Genomic DNA, 10,997 nt, shown 5'->3' on the forward strand with positions numbered 1-10,997 from the left:
CTGAACTGTCTTTGGCCTCTTCAAAGTGTCATTTTTTTTCAGCCTGAATATTCCTTTTACATCTTTTGTTGAGCTGGCATAGTGGTCACCTAATTGGTGGTCTGTATACCTCTTGAATTTAGATGGATTTCTCTTTCTTTAGCGTTGTCTTCTTCTGTGATTTTATTGAAAATATATTCTGTGCTGTTGACACAATTCTCATTTTTCTGTGTAAATAAAAACATATAACTCGTATATTTGAACATATCATAATGTCCCAAAGTTCTTGTCTGCACGCACATAGACACATTTACATTTATCATTGACCTTGACTGCATGATTCGTGGACGCCATGCAAGAAGAGCTGCAGTGAGCAAGTGAGCTTCCTGGAGATGGCTCTCCATCTTGCTCAGCTGAGATGGGTGAGCTCTGGTGCAGCACAACCCCAGAGACTTTGTCCCAGGATTGCTTGTTGCTACTGATGTGCTTTCTCATGATTGTCATAGCAGTACTCCTCATTAATTCGACTCGTTGTAAGAAGACGTCAAGAGACCCTCACTATCTATCATTTGGTGCAATTACTTTCTGGATGATAGGCTGTTCTGCTGGGCAAGTTTTTTGCAGATCAATATGAAGAGGACAATTCTTGAGATAATGCTCTCTAGAGGAATGAATTACTAATGGAATTTCTGATTTGATTTAAGTAATTTTTTTAAAAAATGGTTAGATTGATTTAACTAATTTGGGGAAGTTAGGGTAGTTGATAGAAAATATAAAGTTAGGGAATTAGGACAGTTGATAGAAAGTTTTAAGTTAGAATTAAGAATAATGTGTGTCCTTTCCTGATAGAATGGCAAAAGCTGATTGAGTTAGAGAGGAGAGTACAGTGAGCATTTATGCATTATAAGGACATAATTGTAGAGGTAAGAAGAATAGGTTTGGGACAAGCTAATGATCAAAGTAAGCACACCCTCTAGATTGGGCCTGAGTTATTTGATCTTGTGATCTAGGGATAACAGGTTTTTTTGTGTGTACCAGGAAATAAGGTTATAATAAAGAGAAAATAATTCCATTATGAGTATAAGAACAGAAAACAGATCATTAGCCAGCTTAACCAATCAGAACTTCAAAAATAAGACATAAGAAAGATGATTTGCTCCTTAGTAAGCATAGCTGTCATCATCCAAGCGTAGGGGAAAAACTTGCTACTACAGACATGGCTTGTAAAAAGTTTGTTAATCAACGACTAAATATTACTGCTTTGAGATTACTATGAGCTTTTGGAAAGAAAGATGACACTTGTTTAGTTAGATAAAAGTTTCATATAAGAAATGCGTAATCAACATCCTGTTGTAATTTTCTTTTGTGTCATGATTTTTATCTGTTTTTGAAGATTGTTTTTATGGTGATTATTTCTGGGAAATGTGTAACTTGTGGCTATGAGGTAATTTTCTTCCTAATTTAAAACAAACAAACTTTTGTTTCAAAGGGTATAAAAGTGGGTTAAGAGAAGAAATAAATCTCTGGAGCTTGTCCTTGCTGCAACCATTCTGAGTGTGTGAGTGTCTGATTCCCCCTTTTCCATCTCAAACTGCTGTAGCCCCTCTAGGCATCTGGATCCACTTGAGTCATCTGCTCTCAACACTGACACCTCATGGGCTGCCTGCCTCAGTTTACCCTCTGGTGCCAAAGCTGGTCTTTGGCACATGGTCTTTATAATTTATCTTGTGTTCAGGCTTTAATGTTCTGTTGTTGATGTTTTCTATTTTACTGGTAAGTCTTTCCAATGAACTTTATATTTGACCTTGTGTGTTTTATTTCCAGTATCTGTTGGATTTTTTCTCAATATTTCTATTTTTTTGTGTGAAATTCTATTTTTATATCCTAAATTGCCTTACTTTTTCATTCAGGTCTTTGTATTTCCTAGGACACATTTGCATTTCTGTCCTTCTTGAGTTCTATGATTATATTTAAATCTGTTCTTTTGAATTCTTTGTCTGGGATTTCAATTATATCATATAATGGCCATTAGTACACTATTAGTAAATTTCAGAGGATATATGTTGTCTTTGTGTGTGTTTGGTGATTATTGTTTTGTTTATTGTTTTTGTTTTTACATTGTTTTGTTTCTGTGTGGGAATTTGTATATTTGGAGTTTGTTAATTGAGATTATTTTTAATACTTCATTTTGTTTAAAGAAAACCAGAAACTGTTTTATTGTCATTATCAACATAATGACCAGCCATAATTTAGAAGGGATGCTGATGCTGATACAATACCCTCTATCAAAGCAAATTAGATTCTCAAGTGTTTCCAATGACATGATGCTGAATAGGTTAGGATGCTGCTGCTGCTCAAGGCTCAAACCTCTCTACTCCATGTTCTTGACAGTCCTTGCCTTTCTTGATGGAGGCGTTCAGCTCAGGGATGACGTGGCCATCATTTTCTTCTGGAAAGGAGATGTTGCCAGTACCCAGGTTCTTCTTCAGGCCCTTTTTCCCCAATAGCAAGAGTGTAGTGAAGTAAGTATACTCTGTCTCTTTGGACTGAACAAAAGAGCACTTAACAACTCCTTCCTTCCCATTCATGGTGTCCACAAGGGAGAAGAAAAAGCAGGCTCCAGTATAAGCCATGGATAGAGTGACAGAACCTGCTCTAACCTTGCCCTTCAAGACTTCTGTGCCAGGGTCCTGGATCCTCCTGGTGAATGTGGCCAGCTGGTATTGCGAACAATCAATCTTGGGGGTTTTATGAGAGATCAGGGGCATGATCGTTTTCCTGGTGTGACCACCAATGACAGGCACATTGACTTGAGCTGGATTGACCCTTTAGCTCTGCCACAGACGTGTTCTTTCTGACGACGTCAAGGGTCGTCACACCTAAAATTTTGTTGGGGTTGTACACGGCATGCTTCTTGAAAACTTCAGCTCTGACAGAGATGATAGAGTTAACTAGGTTGTCAATGACGCAAACATCAGTTCCTAGGAAGTGCTGGGTCATCCCGTGTCATCCCTGGCTTCCTGGGCACACTGGGCTGAGATGTCCACCACATCACAACCTTTTAGGCAATATGGCAGTTGCTCCAGTCCAAGGTAGCCTTTTGCTCTGGTCTCCATGTGACTCGGATCTGTTGCCACTCCAGGTGTGTGAGCGATATTGTAGAGGGTCAGGTGGCTCACCAGGGCCCTCAATGCCCCCAGAAACTCCGAGGACAGCTACTTTAGCATTGTTCTAGGCCGAAGTGCTGAAGATGGGTGGAGAGCAGCATCGGCCGGGCAAGAGTGGACAGTATGGCTGGGGCCGGCAGGGCACGGACCTACAGGCACAGGAGGAGACTGTAGGATTACTTCATTTCTTTTTTTGTTTTTTTTTAATTTATTTTTTTATTAGGTATTTTCCTCGTTTACATTTTCAATGCTATCCCAAAAGTCCCCCATACCCACCCCCCAATCCCCTACCCACCCACTCCCCCATTTTGGCCCTGGGGTTCCCCTGTACTGGGGCATATAAAGTTTGCAAGTCCAATGGGCCTCTCTTTGCAGTGATGGCCGACTAGGCCATCTTTTGATACATATGCAGCTAGAGACAAGAGCTCCGGGGTTCTGGTTAGTTCATAATGTTGTTCCACCTACAGGGTTGCAGTTCCCTTTAGCTCCTTGGGTAATTTCTCTAGCTCCTCCATTGGGGGCCGTGTGATCCATCCAATAGCTGACTGTGATCATCCACTTATGTGTTTGCTAGGACCCGGCATAGTATCACAAGAGACAGCTATATCTGGGTCCTTACAGCAAAATCTTGCTAGTGTATGCAATGGTGTCAGGGTTTGGAAGCTGACTATGGGATGGATCCCTGCATATGGCAATCACTAGATGGTCCATCCTTTTGTCACAGCTCTAAATTTTGTCTCTGTAACTCCTTCCATGGGTGTTTTGTTCCCATTTCTAAGAAGGGGCAAAGTGTCCACACTTTGGTCTTCATTCTTCTTGAATTTCATGCGTTTAGCAAATTGTATCTTATATCTTGGGTATCCTAAGTTTCTGGGCTAATATCCACTTATTCATTACTTCATTTCTAATTCAGTCGTCTTCCTTCAGTAGAGGCTTTTGCAATATTCAAAAGAGGAATAAATTGTAATATCATTTCTTCCGTGGTACTGATATTCAGTGCCATGAACTCTATCCTTAGTCTTTTCATGTGAATTGACCCTTTCAGCAGTAACAGTTTCTCTGTAGGGTTCAGCATATCCTTGACTGGCATGGCTCTCTGCTTTTGGGTAATTGACCTTCAGCCAGGTGTGACCCTCTCCTTCAGCTTCAGGTTTATTTTGTGGGTCTCTTTGTTCTTGGGTACCCTACCATTAGTCAGTTTTGACCTGTTGTTTCCACATCCTCTGCTGTGTTTGTTTTTCTGTGTGTGTGTGTGTGTGTGTGTATGTACATATATGTGTATATGGGCATGTATATGTATGCATGTGTACATTTGTGTGTATATGCATATACGTACACATATGTGTATTTGCATATGTGTATGTATGTGCATGTGTGTATGTATGTATGTTTGTGTGTGTATGTGTATGTATGTGAGATGTGAGGATTGAACTTGGGTCTTTAAGTATGCATCAAAAATACTTCATTGATTGATGTTAACTTCTGAACCTTTGTCATGTTTTAAGAAGCTAAATTTTAATGGAAAAGAAACTCACTGTGTTTTAATCAAGAAATTTATGAGATATTTAATGGTCTTTACTTGAAATTCAACTTCCTTAGGGACATCATGAACTTGATAGTTTTTTTTCCTCTAAAATACAGTTGACAATGTTCCATCAGGAAAAACCACACAGGATTCTCTCATGAAGTTGTCACTCATTTTCTAGGTTAATTTTCTTTCCTCCTTTAACGGGGAGTTAAAATCTTTAATATGCTTATTTTCTGTAAAATAGAAATAGCTGTAATAACTATGTTACAAGTGTTTCATGTAATTTAAGTTGGAGAAAATGTTAAGTGTTTGTACAAAGACTTGAAAATATTAAAGTGTATGTATTTATACCTGTTTATAAATTACTAATAAAAATGAAAAATTTGAAATAGGTCTCATAATGACACCCTGGTTAATACAGAATTTTTTTTTGTTTGTTTTTTGTTTTATTTATTTATTTATTTTTTTTTTGAGACAGGGTTTCTCTGTATAGCCCTGGCTGTCCTGGAACTCACTTTGTAGACCAGGCTGACCTTGAACTCAGAAATCCATCTGCCTCTGCCTCCCAAGTGCTGGGATTAAAGGCGTGTACCACCACGCCCGGCTATGTTATATCTTAATAGATATGTGGTCTGGTGTGACTTTTTTGTTTACGTTTTTCAATGGCCTCAGTCTGTTGCTGCGCTGCTGGCTAGCCTGCTCTGCCTCCCTGTTACTCTGTGTTCTAAGGTTCTTGGGTTTGAACCCAGAGTTTTCAGGCAAGCTCTCTACCCTTGTAGCCCTGAAAGGAAAGAAGTGTTGATAATCACACTGCAGTGTATCATTTCAGAAACTTGAATAATTGTGGGTTCACCCTATATAACTAGTTTTTGTGTTTGTTTTATTTTTATTTTGAGACAAGGTTTCTCTGCATAGGCTTGGCTGTTGACTTTTTTCTTCTTCATCTGTTTTATTGAGTTCTTATACTATTCTCTCCCTTCCTCCCCCCTCCCGTCCCCCACACACATACAACATGAGGTAGGAGAGAAAGGTTACAGAGGAAAGAGGATGAAGACCTCCACAGGCTTCTTCCTTGGTTAGATTGTGGTGTTCCCAGGGGCAAGTCAGCATCCCAGCAACAGCAAGGGGAGCAGCTGCCGCAGGCCTTCTTGGGGCCCTTGTATTAATATCCTCTCCAGAGTCTCTAGAATTAAACTATCTGCAGATGGCAAAACCACGCCCCTCTTGGAGCACAAGACAATCATAGTTAGCGGCTGAGGAAAAACTGAAGAAGCCCCATATCCCACACTTGGGCTTAAAACAAAACCACATAACTTGAGGGGGTTTTAAAGAAACCAGAACTCTCAGTACACCCAGCTGTCCTGGGCTCGCTCTGTAGACCAGGCTGGCCTCAAACTCCCTCTGAGAACCAGACCAGCCTCAAACTTAGAGACCCACCTGCCTCTGCCTCCCAAGTGCTGGGATTAAAGGCATGTGCCACCACTGTCTGGCTTACTACAGAATTTTTAATAAGCATGATGTCATATATTAAATTATTTTATGGTTTTAATATACTATGTCATTAGTAAACTGGACCAAAACTGGGTGAAGACATTAATCTAGAATTTCAGCAGTTTTTCCACCTATATTCATACTTTACCCAAAATGACCATTCCTTTGAATATTTCTGATAACCCCCCAAAATGACATAAATATCTTCATAAATACAAATGAATAATAATTTCTTTACCACATAGTGTGTGGACTGGTGTGGTGACTGGATTCCACAGTGAGCTTTTGGTCTTTCCTACAGGACTCGGCATGGTCTGAGTACCCTCTTTCTCACGTGTATTTTTCATTAGTATGTTTGGCAAACACAAAGAGGTTGCAGAACCACTATGAAGAACGATTGTCTTAATTTTCTTCTTGATGCTTCCACAGGTTCCAAAATGCTTTTCTCAGCTGATCATCTTCAAAAAAAGTTTCCCCTAGTAAATGAAATATGTGCCCAAATGAAATGTTTCAGCAGAGCCAGCTTCAATGAAGCAAAACTGAAGTCTGTCATGGTAGCCAGCATCATGTAAGGGGGATTTCAATTTTAAAACCAAAATTAAATGAGTTTAGAAACTAAAAAGCTTGTTGACATTTTGTTGCTTTAAATCAACAGCCTGCCTGTTTCTCAGACAATTGAGATGGCGATGAAGAATGAAATGCATATTAATGTACTAAGTTCTGCTATGTGCTGCTATCAAACAACAGGCGTTTAAAAACTGTTCAGCTTGCTAAAATAATTAAGGAAAGATTGTAATGTGCATAAATAAGAGAAATTGTGTGCAAACAAGAATACTGGCCTTCGAATTTATCTCCTGCCAGATGGCCTCCAACCTTTTTCTAGAGGCTTCTATTCTAGACTTTTTTGTAAATAGAGAAAATAAAAAATAAGACAGGGTCTCTCCATGTAGCCCTGGCTGTCCTGGAACTCATTACGTAGACTGGGCTGGCCTTAGCCTCATGAGATCCTCCTGCCTCTGCATCATGAGTGCTGGAATTAAGGAGAAGTGACACCACACCTTTCGGAAAAAATAAAATATTTCAAAATATCTGAGATAGATGCTTAGAATACTTGAGTATTGTGTATTAAATCTGAATCACAAGTAAATAATTTTAGATGTGAAAGTTTTATGGACAGTTGTTCACGTGTGTGTGCGCATGCGGGTGTGTAAGTTGTACTTGTGAGGAAATTATATGCAGATAGAGTATAGTCTTGTTATTTCTGTATGTCTAGCATACAGAAATAGACAAGATCTAGAAATAATCAAGCAGAGAAACAAAATCCAGGGTGTGCTCTAGTTGAATGGAGAGCATTCTGATAATCACTTCTTTTTTGATCACTTAATCAATAAATGAATAAGCCACGGACACTTCTTTATTGTCACAGATTTTGTGAGTTCTGACAGGAAATGCTGTGGGTAAGGCATCTTCTGTCCTATGATGATTGAAGTCTGCAAGGCTGGGTTGGAATCATCTGAAGACTCACTGGTGTGGCTGGTTGTTGGTCTGGGATGACTGCAAGTCTTTGTATGATCTTTCCATTTGCCTTGGCCTCCTCACAGCATGGCGGCGGTGGGCAGTGATGCACTATTCACACTAGCCCAGAGCCTCAGGAAAATGTATCCTGGAGAGGAAAACAAAGTAACCTCACATTTTACGATAAATCCTTGGAGGTTAAACAGAGTTACTGTCTTTGTGCTGGATTGATTGAAGCAGTTGTAGATGTGAAGTAAAAATGTCCCATTCTTCCAAAGGTCCCTGGAGCGAAGTTGTAAACTTGGAGCAGACGGATTGGACCTGTGCTATTTATGGAAATCAGTAATGTAACACTCACAGGGAAATGACTTATTACTTAGCAACCCAGTGTGGTTCATTCCATTTGCTTCCTTTTAGGGGGGGAGGGGCGAGGGGTGGGGAAGGCCTCCACCCCCTGGGAAGGGGACAGAACAGCCCCCAGATGATTTGATGTTGCTGCCCTCAGTGGAACACGTAAAACGCTTGGGCATGGGAGGACTTACCTTTTAGTCTCTTCTCTTCTCTGGTTGTTCTTTTTTCCTGATTGTTTGTTGAGGTTCCAAGGAAAGACTTCTCTTTCGGAGGACGATTTCTCAGATAAGGGACTTGAGAGTGTCCCTGCAAGCCTGAGGGGAGAGGATAATTGGAGAGACCTTGCCTCTGAGCCAGTCTCCAGCTCTGCATGTAAAAGAACCCACACTCTGTGCTCTCATTTTCTGACACTAAAACAGCAAGAAGCCTTCCCATGTCCAAGCACAGAAGATGGCGCCTTTCAAGGAGAGAAATTGTGGGGTGGGAAACGTTTGGGGAGAGGCAGGTTTAAAATAGTTTCGTATTTTGTATGTTTTTTAAAATGCAGAATTTTACTCGTGGTCCTCGAACAGACTGATATTCCGTAAGATTTCAAGCACATGCAGCTTTGAAAAGACAACACTGCAAGTACACTAGCAAGACACCAGCTTCCAAACAAGACGAGATTCGGAAGACAACACTGCAAGTACACTAGCAAGACACCAGCTTCCAAACAAGACGAGATTCGGAAGACAACACTGCAAGTACACTAGCAAGACACCAGCTTCCAAACAAGACGAGATTCGGAAGACAACACTGCAAGTACACTAGCAAGACACCAGCTTCCAAACAAGACGAGATTCGGAAGACAACACTGCAAGTATACTAGCAAGACACCAGCTTCCAAACAAGACGAGATTCGGAAGACAACACTGCAAGTATACTAGCAAGACACCAGCTTCCAAACAAGACGAGATTCGGAAGACAACACTGCAAGTACACTAGCAAGACACCAGCTTCCAAACAAGACGAGATTCGGGCAAGGTTCATGAGTGTTTGCCATTTCTATTACCGAATAACTGAAAAAGACCCGCCGTTAAATCTCCTAACGCTGAAATGTCCCGAGAACTGTTGGAAGTTGAATCCAACCCCAGGAGTCTGCAGGATCTGGTGTGTGTGGCCTGAAGCACGGTGGTTTTTTTTTTTTTTTTTTTTCCAATCTGAAACCAAGGGGAGGGCAGCCCCTAAGACGCCTAGTTTACACAGCAATGTCCCACTCTTGTCACTAAACAGGCAAGAAGAGGCATTATTTCACTTCTATGGGTGAAAGAAAAGATACATTTTTTTTTTTGTCTGTACCATTTCTGGTTTGGAAATACTAAAAGGATTAAGTTTCTGACTTCCCTGCAGCTGCTCCCTGAAAGAAAAGAGAGCAGGCGGTTTGGGACTCCTGCTTAACTCGGCTGGCCAGCGAGGCAATGAGCAGCTTGTAGCAAACAGGCAAATACAATGGCTTGAACTTTTCATAGAAGGAGATCCTAGTTTTAGGGACATAAAGCCAATGCTTTCTCACTTAAAGCTCGCGCTCTCTTGGCTTCTAGGAGAGAACAGTAGATTTTTTTCCACCCTGAAGCATGTGTTGAGATATTGTAATAAATCCCAGCGGCGGGTTGCTACCCTCCCCCCACCCCCAATGGTATATGTTCCTAAATGAATGAATGACACCCATAGCCTTTATATTTTAATATGCCTTAAACAGCACAATAGCTGGACCACTGCCTAACCTCTATTGCTGATATAATCTACCTCCCGCTGATAATCCCAGGTTACTTCTTACTAAATTCTGCTTACCTTGGCTGACCTGGACCCAGTTGTGCCACCCTCTAGGCTGCACTCTCCTGGCTCCTGCACATGGTGGCTATGCCTCTCTGTCCTGCACTATTCTCAGGCATGGCATCTCTCTTCTCCTCCACACTCTCCCCACATGGTTGATCTCCTTTACTCCGCTCCCAGTCCCAAACCCGGGAAATTCTAAAAATCCTGCCTCTGTCTGCCCTCTCTAGCTTTTGGCTGTTGGCATCTTTATTTACCAATTAGAACCAACTGGTGGCAAGTTCCCAGAAGCAAGCGCACATGTTCTTGTTAGAATGCAAGCAGCTACACTGAGGAAGAAAGAGGTGTAGGATTAAGTTTAGGATGATACTAACGGGACTGCCCTGGAACACACTGCCTCTGAAACGTAGTTGTGTAGGTTAGGAAAATGAAAGGCATCCTATAGCACTGTTCTGGGGTTTCTCTCTTCTCTAAAAAAAGGTATCTTTTTTTCAGGATCACGGATCAACCAAACCCAGATGGGAACTCCATCTTCTTTACGATTAAATGAACCGCCTGAGCATCCTTGAGTCTCAAGATGGGAAGGACAGGGTGGATTATGAGGATGCATGCCAGACTTTGTATTCCTGACTGGTGTGTGGCCATAATGGAGTCAGTATCCTTGCTTTCTTTGTCGGTACCACTGAGCCATATATTCATTGACATTACACCACGAAAGATATTTGAGCCAAAGTAGAGATATGTGGAGTAGGAGAAAGAAATTTCAATATTATAGATTTCTTTTGTATTCTCCCCTTCTATGTAGCTCTGAGCAATATACTGCTAAAGGAAAAAATTATTTGTGGCACTTGTTGAAGATGATATAACAGACATTTTTGAAGGGGTTGTCTTGGCAATAGGCACAGGGAACACCTCAACAGGGTCTTGCAAAAGAGGCTGGTGACCAGATTGGTAGGGTAGTGGTCCAAGAATGGAGAATTCTAAAGCTGTTGTTGAAGGAGAGCCAGGCACATAACAGGTTAGTGCAATCAGGTCTCAGAGATTCTTACTAGAACTGCCTTCAACAAGGTCACCAGCTATATCAAGATGGGGCTGGAGAATGTTTGAATCAGAGAGTCTTGTTTCCTAACTCCTAGCTTCCTCTTTGTGAAGTC

The 10,997-nt window shown here is 41.1% G+C and overlaps 1 pseudogene; it reads right to left on the bottom strand.

Moving 5' to 3' along the window:
- Positions 1–2,333: 2,333 nt before the first annotated feature.
- LOC110292490 (malate dehydrogenase, mitochondrial-like) lies at positions 2,334–8,466 on the bottom strand (annotated as a pseudogene).
- Positions 8,467–10,997: the final 2,531 nt, after the last annotated feature.

The sequence above is a fragment of the Mus caroli genome, unplaced genomic scaffold (genome assembly GCF_978045245.1).
Source record: "Mus caroli unplaced genomic scaffold, Mus_caroli_1 scaffold_6, whole genome shotgun sequence".
Taxonomy (NCBI): Eukaryota; Metazoa; Chordata; class Mammalia; order Rodentia; family Muridae; genus Mus; species Mus caroli.